The sequence below is a fragment of the Thermobia domestica genome, chromosome 15 (assembly GCF_964235325.1).
Source record: "Thermobia domestica chromosome 15, izTheDome1.hap1.1, whole genome shotgun sequence".
Taxonomy (NCBI): domain Eukaryota; kingdom Metazoa; phylum Arthropoda; class Insecta; order Zygentoma; family Lepismatidae; genus Thermobia; species Thermobia domestica.
In genome coordinates this window covers 74,878,040-74,887,011 of record NC_137468.1, presented here as the reverse complement: position 1 = coordinate 74,887,011, position 8,972 = coordinate 74,878,040, and the positions used below count along the sequence as shown (strand labels likewise).

The 8,972-nt window shown below is 36.3% G+C and overlaps 1 protein-coding gene across 7 annotated transcripts in view; it reads left to right on the top strand.

The window, feature by feature from the left end:
- Positions 1-547: 547 nt before the first annotated feature.
- The window catches only part of Gug (arginine-glutamic acid dipeptide repeats grunge), a 102,880-nt gene continuing 94,455 nt past the window's right edge, over positions 548-8,972 (top strand). For 2 of the 7 annotated variants that reach the window (XM_081739839.1, XM_081739835.1), the window contains exons 1-2: positions 548-839; positions 8,170-8,292. The gene's annotated coding sequence lies outside the window, so the exon portion shown is untranslated. The remainder of the gene's footprint in view (positions 840-8,169; positions 8,293-8,972) is intronic. The other 5 variants (XM_081739837.1, XM_081739838.1, XM_081739841.1 and 2 more) reach the window with 5 other exon arrangements.

Genomic DNA, 8,972 nt, shown 5'->3' with positions numbered 1-8,972 from the left:
TCAACCATGTTTGTACTATAATTTTTATTCGTTGAAAAAACTTACTTCTTTGTTGTTTGTTTTTTCATTCAATTCTTGATAAGATATCCCAGAATTTTCCAGTTTCTTTGGGGTTATTCTTGCGTTGTCCCGGTATAATACACAATTGTGCATCAACGGAAACTATGACAAGAAGGTACATGAAAACTACGACATTCCTTTCTACCCGGTTTCAAGCATCATTTTCTTCTCGAGTTACGTGTTTTTTTTTTCGATAAATTTTTGACTATTATAATGGTGAAAGGAAGCTTTTTTACCACCTGGTCGGTCTTTACTTTTTGTCTTATCTTGTCAAGAATCATCTCCCAAACCTTGTCGATGACCTTTAGAAATATCCTGTATGATGGTAAACCAAATGCCTTACAAAATGATGATGCAAATATTTGAAATCTTTCCCATCTTTTAGTTCACAAAATGATGCTTTTGTGCAAGCGTGCCGACAATTGGAATCAAAATGGCGTATGTGACAGAAGTTATGTTTAAAGTTGTTTAAGCTTTTGAAAACAAATGGGGATTCTTGTAGTTAATTCGCCATTTGATGACAAATTCCACGCCGCAAAGTGAGACATCTAGCGGAGTATTTGTTAATTTAAACCCATTAATTTGTGTCATTAGTGTGGCTGTGGATCGAGGAAATGAGGTGACTGTGAGATGTTAAACCAATTTGTTACATGCAGCAGGACTGCATCCATGTATTATAAGTGTGTGGATTCGTTCAAGGAATTGTTTTAAAGTAGTCAATTTTAGAAGTGTGTGATATATGTATTTTAAGTAGCGTTGTGAATAAGGACTAGTCAAAGGTAAGTAAATCAAGCGCATAGGAATCTCTTTGTATTGGTTCAAGCGTAGTTAACACCCCAATCGTCTCTAGTGAGTTTACGTTTATATTAATTTGTTGGGTGGGAAGATGCCATTATTTTTCTAAAAGGTATTTGTGGGAAGTGTAAATATATACATTAACGGAAGAAAGGCGTACATTTTGAAAAATGGCATGTAATGCAACTTTTTATGTAGTAAATTTCATTTGAGTAGAAAGTAACAAAACACGTAAAGCATATTTACATTTTCGGAGTAGAACTGGTTAGAGATTGTAAGAATAGACCTGATGTTTTATGTGTATTTTGCGACGTCATTTGGCGTAGATTGTTAGTAGATGTAAAAAGAATAACAGATACGAATGTTTAGGTTTTCAAAAACATAAAATACGCTGTTGTTTATTTTGTAATATAAGAATAGGTATGCCAGTGTACGGAAAATTTGGGATAAAATTATTTGTTCACAAACGAGAACAAATGTCTTGAGTACCGTGTTTATGCAAAAGACTTATCTGTGGTTAAAATAATAAGGAAGAGAGATCATTGAAGCGTAATTATCATGTAATTGTGCGAGAGAAGTGTTGTGACTTGTATATGCATTAAAACATACTATTTTCGTTAATTCACTTGGGAATCGTAGTAAACACAAGTCAGTGCCCACCCTTATGCCTTATACCCAGTAATCTGTGCTCGTCTTTTTTCACTCTTCTGCTTACTCAGGTTTCCATACTGCAGATGATTTGATTACTGAAGTCGGACAGTGTTTAGCAGAAGGGGTTCAGCTATTTTTTCAGGAAAGTGTTACAATTTCGGAAGTTTCTGTTCATTTCAAGTTAGTTAAGGTTAAGTTAGTTTGTTAAATTATATTAGTGTAGGAATCCAGCATAATTTTCGAAAAAATAATAGAATTTAGCTTATTTCTGTTAATATTAGGTTAGATTTGGTTAGGTTATCTCACACCTAAGTACTTGCATCTTCCATTTCTTCCGTAAATTTTGCATTTTTTACGTACTGTACTTCTGGACCCCTTCTGCTAACCATTTAGCGAACAGTCCTCTGATGCAGGTATTTAATGTAGTAAAAATGGAAATTACCTAACACCATGATTTTCTGACGCGTTAAAAGTTAGTTTTTTTAAAAAAAATGTTTATAGTGAAGATTTACTGCTAATCGTGATCTTAATATGCATGCCATTTGTTTTCTATTAAGAGTTGTGATAATAGCTATATACTCTGTTCATTGATCAGAAGTTTGTGACTTAAAGAACGATGACCTTGCATGTTACTTCAATAATTCATACTTAGGCAAAAATAAATGATTCCTTTGTTGTCTTATGTGATGAAATAAATGAGCCTTTCAGTTGAGATTTGCGACTTTACAGATATTACAAACTGTTCCAGATATGTAGGCTAAACTATGTTAAATGTTAATTTGGCAGCAACAGATTTATTTAGGCCCTATCTACTTTCTTTAGCGGAATGCTGGGATAGAGTACGTTAGTTGGCATTCCGTTAAAATAAATAAAATTTCGGATGTTTATCTCAAACAATGATAATTTAATTATATTTCTCAAAGAAAATCTCCAAAATTAAAAATAGAAAGAGGTTCACTCAAGCAGATTGTTCTACCAAATGGAATATTTACGGAAAAATACGATGTAAATCATTTTTCGTGAAGGAATGAGAGAGTGAGTATAAGTAATTACTGTCAGTACGCGACATATTGAAATGAATTTTGAGTGATAGTAGAAGTATTGTATGTTTGGATGTGGTCTTCCACTATCCTAGTTTATGCGTATAATTCTCGTCGCCAACGCGCTTGCTTCCTACAGACGCATCCCATCGCTACCACTCGGGCCCTCCTGCTGCGTTCCTGTTCTGACTTTTGGATCGTGCTTTTTAGTGGCCACCCAGCACAAGTTGGTTCATTTTCTATGCCATACTTCCGCACTATATTTATCCTTAGCCCTCCTGAAATCAATCTGCAAGTAGTAATGGATCTCCTCATTTAGTGCATGCCCTGCTAAAAGAAATACAAAGCTCTAACCTAACCTGAAATGTATCAAAATTTGGTAGAACCGTCCGCTCAAGTAATGCAATAGAAAGAAACTAAATATTTCCAGGTAGTGCAATGCAAAAAGTTGTAACGCGGCAATGACGTAATCCTAATTATTTTCATTTTTATCATTTTCCTTTCAAACATACAACTAAAATACCACTATTTCAGTATTCAAATATCCAATTGCAGCTCATGCGCATTACGAATAAATTAATACATGCGTTAAAATGTGATTCACAATATTATATCATCCACTTGGGATAAGCTCTAAAAGAAAAACCACATGCTAACTGTATCCCTGACCGAGTAGCGCTAATAGTCAGCACATGCGCAACACTTCACATGTATCGTACAACAACAATACTGCGCCAACCAATCACAATGCTTAAAACCATAAGTTATAGTAGAGGTGTGCTAACAATTCATTTCAACCAAGACAAAACACACCCTCTCGATGTACATATTAACCTGGAATCAAAACATTCTGTGTAGAGTGACGGAAATAATACAGGTCGATGAATAAACACAAATCTGATCTTTATATTGAATTTCTTATGACACGAACAAATTGACAAAATGCAAACTGGTAATAAATAAATAATAAAAAAAAAAAAGACCTTCTCGAATTGCATATTCACTAGACAACAAAACATTCCCACATAATAAGAGGAGCAAGTGAAACAGTAGATTTGATCACAAGGTAAGGCAAAATTTAAAGTAAGGAAGTTAGACATTCCAATCCTATTCGAATGTGCGAAATTTCGTAAGACATAAAACATAGATGTTGCACTTGTAAAAAATATATTTGCCTTACAATGCTTTCTTATGAAATTCTTTCCAGCACGTGGCATCTCCGTAACATACAACCGCCTGGCATTGCATGCACATCAACTGCAAATCTTTTCTTTCCCCCTTCACATAACAATCTTGCATCTTCAGGAGACTTGTTGAGCAAGAGCGGGAAGCGACCTGCTCCAGCTAGCTCCCCATCCTCAGCTGAGACGGACATTCACTCTAAACTTTCCCAAATTCCACCAACTGATACAACTGGTCTTTCGGAAATAGATTGTGTTTAAATCTTTTCTTCATCCCATAGCTCATTATGAAACAATTGACGACTACGACGTCGAGCAAATGGAGGGAGAATTTGGTTGTTTATTTCATCGTCCTCCTTTTCATACCTTTAAAACTGCACATCTGATCAGCATTGCCAACATATCCCATGCACTTGCTATAGTCCTGAGTTATCATCGGTTTGAGATAATTGCTAAGTGAACGCGATAGTTTCCCCTAGCTTGTGATGGGTGCATATTCATCAGCATGTAGATCTCCCCCTTATCCTTCCAGCACATGGCGGACAGTTCACCTTTCTGGAAGGATACAACGTCGCCTCACTTTAGTCTCAATTGCTTGGGACTGAAGTTACTGCATTCCCTTCTGCCTACAGCTGACTGTCCCACAGTCCCGGATTCCCGATGACTGTAGTTAGTTACAGAGGGGAGGCAAACTTAAAAATAATTGTCAATAAAGATTTTATGACCAACACTTTTCAGCTCTTCGGCCAGTCTCAAAACTAGATCATGGGTGACTGAACATGTGGCATGCATGCCAATCAAGTCATATAATTTCCGAAAGTAGACAGACCTCCGTCATTAGGTATATCCAGCAGCATGAGTGACTTGGAATATCTTCCAAATCACTTTGGAATATACTGATTGCATGCAAGCCTTCCTTTGTACAATAACCTCATCGACAGATGTACATTGAGTTGAGTTGATTTTGATTTTGAGTAGCGTCCTTTTCAGCATGATAAGTACACTGCGAGAAAGGCTCACAGTTCTTCTACGGATATTGGGCTCTCATACTGCCTCATGGTAAACAGATTGAAGAACAGATCAGGTTGGTCTTACATCTTGCCGAAAGAGAGAGCGTTTCTTGAGTTCGCATGTACCATGAAAAGAGGGTTGCGATTGGAGTCAAGAAATTCCAGTTACCCTGATTAACCAATCCGTAGGGTGAGGGGCGTGCGTATTTGTTGATGGTTGAGCGGGCTTATTTCTACTTTATCAGTCAGACATATGCACTTACGCATCATTGCCTTTCTCACTTTCAACACCGCTAGCATCTTCCTGCTCTATCTCCTCTGCGCCATCGTCAAGTTCACAATAAAATTCTTCATCCATTTCAGCCTCTTCATCTGTCAAAAGATTGCAGCGCATCTCGAATGGCGGATGGAGAAAGATAAGCAATTTTTTAATTTTGGAAAGATACTATTGCACTATCAAATCAGAGAACAACCATTCAGTCCTTGATATAAAATACCACACCACGTCAAACAATAAATAATTAGAAAAAAAAAAATCTGATCAACGACCTAACAAACAATTTTTACAAAAAAAGAAACCTTTTTTCGTGCTAGGAAGGTCCACAAACACCACACGAGAAAAGTAGAATTCTTTCTGTCACAAAATTCTCTACACTAACAAAGACAAGAATGAAAGTTCCTTCTAGCGAGTACTAATACATCCTTCACAACGAATAGTTTATCACTTCGCTGATTTTTTTTTTCTCCCCAAACAAAGTCAACATATGCCTAGGATGGGGAAAGAGGGGCAATATGTTCAATTTTTTTTTTTTTTTTTTTTTTTTTTTTTTTTTTTTTTTTTGTATCTATGCTTATGAACCCATGCACACACAAATTTTCACCACTTTTTGCAACCAGTCTTTTCGGAATTAGTTATAAATAATCGCTCTGAAACAAGCAACACTTTTCAGCTCCTCGGTCAGTCTCAAAACTAGATCATGGATGACTGAACATGTGGCCTGCATGCCAATCAAGTCATCTAATTTCCGAAAGTAGACAGACCTCCGTCATTAGGTATATCCAGCAGCATGAGTGACTTGAAAGATCTTCCAAATCACTTTGGAATATACAGCACACAATTAAGTGTGACGTAATCGCCCACCCGACGCGAACACGTGTACAAATTACTTTTCTTTCGCTACTTTTTTCAAACAAGTTTGAGTGAAGTAGATAGCTGTTTCAGTTGATTGTAATACTTTATGACGCGACGTGTAGGTCATTCGCTTCGAAAGGGTTAAGGGATGAGTTGCGTTAATAAATGTAGATTCACTTAAGGAGGGATGAATACAGCTTCTGAATATATGGTATAAAAAGTACAGTACATAAATAACAAACCAGCTTAAAATCACAAAGCAACTTGTGCTAGATGGTTACTAAAAAGCATGAATGCTATCGAACGAAGTCAAGCAGGAGAAGGGCGCGCACAGTAACGCGAGGATGCGTCCGTTGGGAGAAAGCGCGTTAGGGTCAGTAGGCATACGCTTAAAAGAGGATGGTGGAAAAGACTTCATGTGGCATCTGACGCGACATGTGGGTCATTCGTTTCGAAAGGGTTAAGGGATGAGTTGCGTTAATAAATGTAGATTCACTTAAGGAGGGATGATTACAGCTTCTGAATATATGGTATAAAAAATACAGTGCGTAAATAATGAACCAGCTTAAAATCGCAAACCAACTTGTGCTAGATGAACACTAGAAAACATGAATGCTATCTAATCCAAGTCAGGCAGGAGAAGGGCCCGCACAATAATGCGAGGATGCGTCCGTAGGGAGAAGACGCGTTAGGGACAGTAGGCATACGCATAAAAGAAGATGGTGGAAAAGACTTCATGCGGCATAAAAGTACATGTCTTGTGTGTTGGGTTATTTCATAGTTCCTTCAGGAATAATCAAAGAGTGACTTTTCGACATCAAAGTATTGTCCCATTTCAGGCACATCAAGCTGCATTCATGAATTAATTCTTAACTACATTTGGTTAAGATGCAACTTCGAAAATGAGATTTCCTTCCGCTGTACACTTTTTATCCCTTCATTATTGCAGCAAATACGTCCTAGGTTAGTTACTGAGACAATGGATTTGAAACAGTCATATTACGCACTGTTGCCTCTTTACCTAATACTACAAATTCATATACTCCACTATTTAATTGCGTTTTTCTCAATAATTACTCACCGTACATTAATGACGTTTATTCCTTTTTTTTTTTTTATGCTGACATTTCGTCTGTTTCTCTTCATTTCTTCGTGTGTGTGTGTGTATATATATATATATATAATATTTCGAGACCGCAATCTGCAGCAGTAATCCGAAGTCTAATTTGACATTATTTTTAAGATAAGGCAAAAAGGGTTAAAACTTTCTTTACAAGAAGTTCGGAGGCCAAAGTAAAAAAAAAAAAAAAAAAAAAAAAAAAAAAAAAATCCTGAAAATATTGTAGAATTGGAGCTGTCCCCTCCACCGAAGGCTTCAGTTTTAGTCAAACCTTTAAAGAGTTAGAATCATTAAATAATAAACTATTTTAGCATATATGAGTAAGGAATCATTACTGACAAGAATTTGAGTGCAAATGAAGTTCGGCGTGCGGGAATGATGATTTCTTGCGTGTTATTCCTTTTTACACTGTTTTAATCAGTCGTGATCGATGTGTGAAATGATTTGGTGTTAAATAATGTGGCTTTGCGAAACTCGGAAAAGGAATTTCGAGTTTATCAGATGGACTGGCATAGATATTGTCTTGGCTGATGAGAACTTCTATTTATTTTTATTATTCTAGTAGAAATTGTGCATTATGATATCATGGAAATCTTACATTAAAAAGCTAAAGCTTCGGGTGAGATCTCTCTTCAGAAGTTCAGGTGTTTATCCTTGAAGATACGAGCATTTATGGACACTCACAAGCTTGCTTTGCTTAAGAAGTTACAAGCGTTACGTAATAAGAAACTGTAATATATGAATTTCATAAACAAAGCTATTATTGTGATTATGTTATTTTGTTGTGGAATTGAAAAAAGTTGTTGATTATAAAGTTTCGAAAGTCAGAAATAAAGATTTCAAATATGAAGTATCAAGATATGTTATGACGATCCATCTGAAATAATAAATTTAAACTTTCCTTATTGAAAGGTACACACCTGAAAATCTTACATTTATGGACATACATTATTTCATTCTTAAGTAAGCTATGGTATTGTGTGGGAAATTAGTTCGTGATTAGGTGTTCATCATGGTGCGATGGTTTGGTACTCTTTCGTATCTTCGTTTATAAAATGTAATAATCAAAATATTGAAAGAAATAAAAATTAGATGTGTGATCATCCTTGTTCGAAGGCAGTGCAACAGATAAAATCGGTATCATTTGAATGAAATATATTCTTCGCTTTTTGTGTTGCAGGTTTCCTCTGTTGAGATCCAACTGACAGCGTCATAAGTACCGTTCTTGCAGTCTGCATTTTGTTTTAATTTTTACAGGCTGGCGTCAACCCAAGGAGAGATTCGAGTGGGATCATCCCACCAGGCAAGTAGCTCTTTCTGTCTTTTTTATGTATTTATTAAATAGTATAATTCACAATGACAAGGCAGAAAAGTGAATTAAATTTTATAGCGTAACGCGGTCCCATGGTTATGTCTTTTAGGCTAAAGGAACGAATGCTTGATGAAAGTGAATGATCGTGAAATTAATTTTTTGTAGTCTCCCGCCAACAGTAAATCCCGGTACTACGTGCTACCCACTAGACCAGCGGGGAGGGCAATGAGAAGAAAAAGTAGCTTGCTTACGAGTTCACGTCGTAAATGAATGTATTGTTATCTCAAGTTACACGTTGGTCGTGTAATATTAGCAATTTACTAACAGTTAATTGTTTGCCGTAATAGGGGTCCGCCTGCGAAAAGTAACAAAGCCCTCCACACTGGTCTAGTGGCTAATGTGTGTGGCTTTGTTGTACGTTGTCCGGGGTTCGATTTCCGGTGGGAGAGCAAAAGAGATTAATTTCATAATTATTCATTTCAATTAATCATCTGTCTCCTTTGATATAAAGGTCGTAATCCTCGACGTTAAACATATATTTTCATTTTTCACTACTAAGCATTTTTTTAATAAATAAAAAATTGTTACTTTATACTTGCGTAGATATTAACTTCAAACACTTGCTTTACTATTACCGTCCTTTGGGTAGCCTTCTGTTCCAAGAGAGTGCA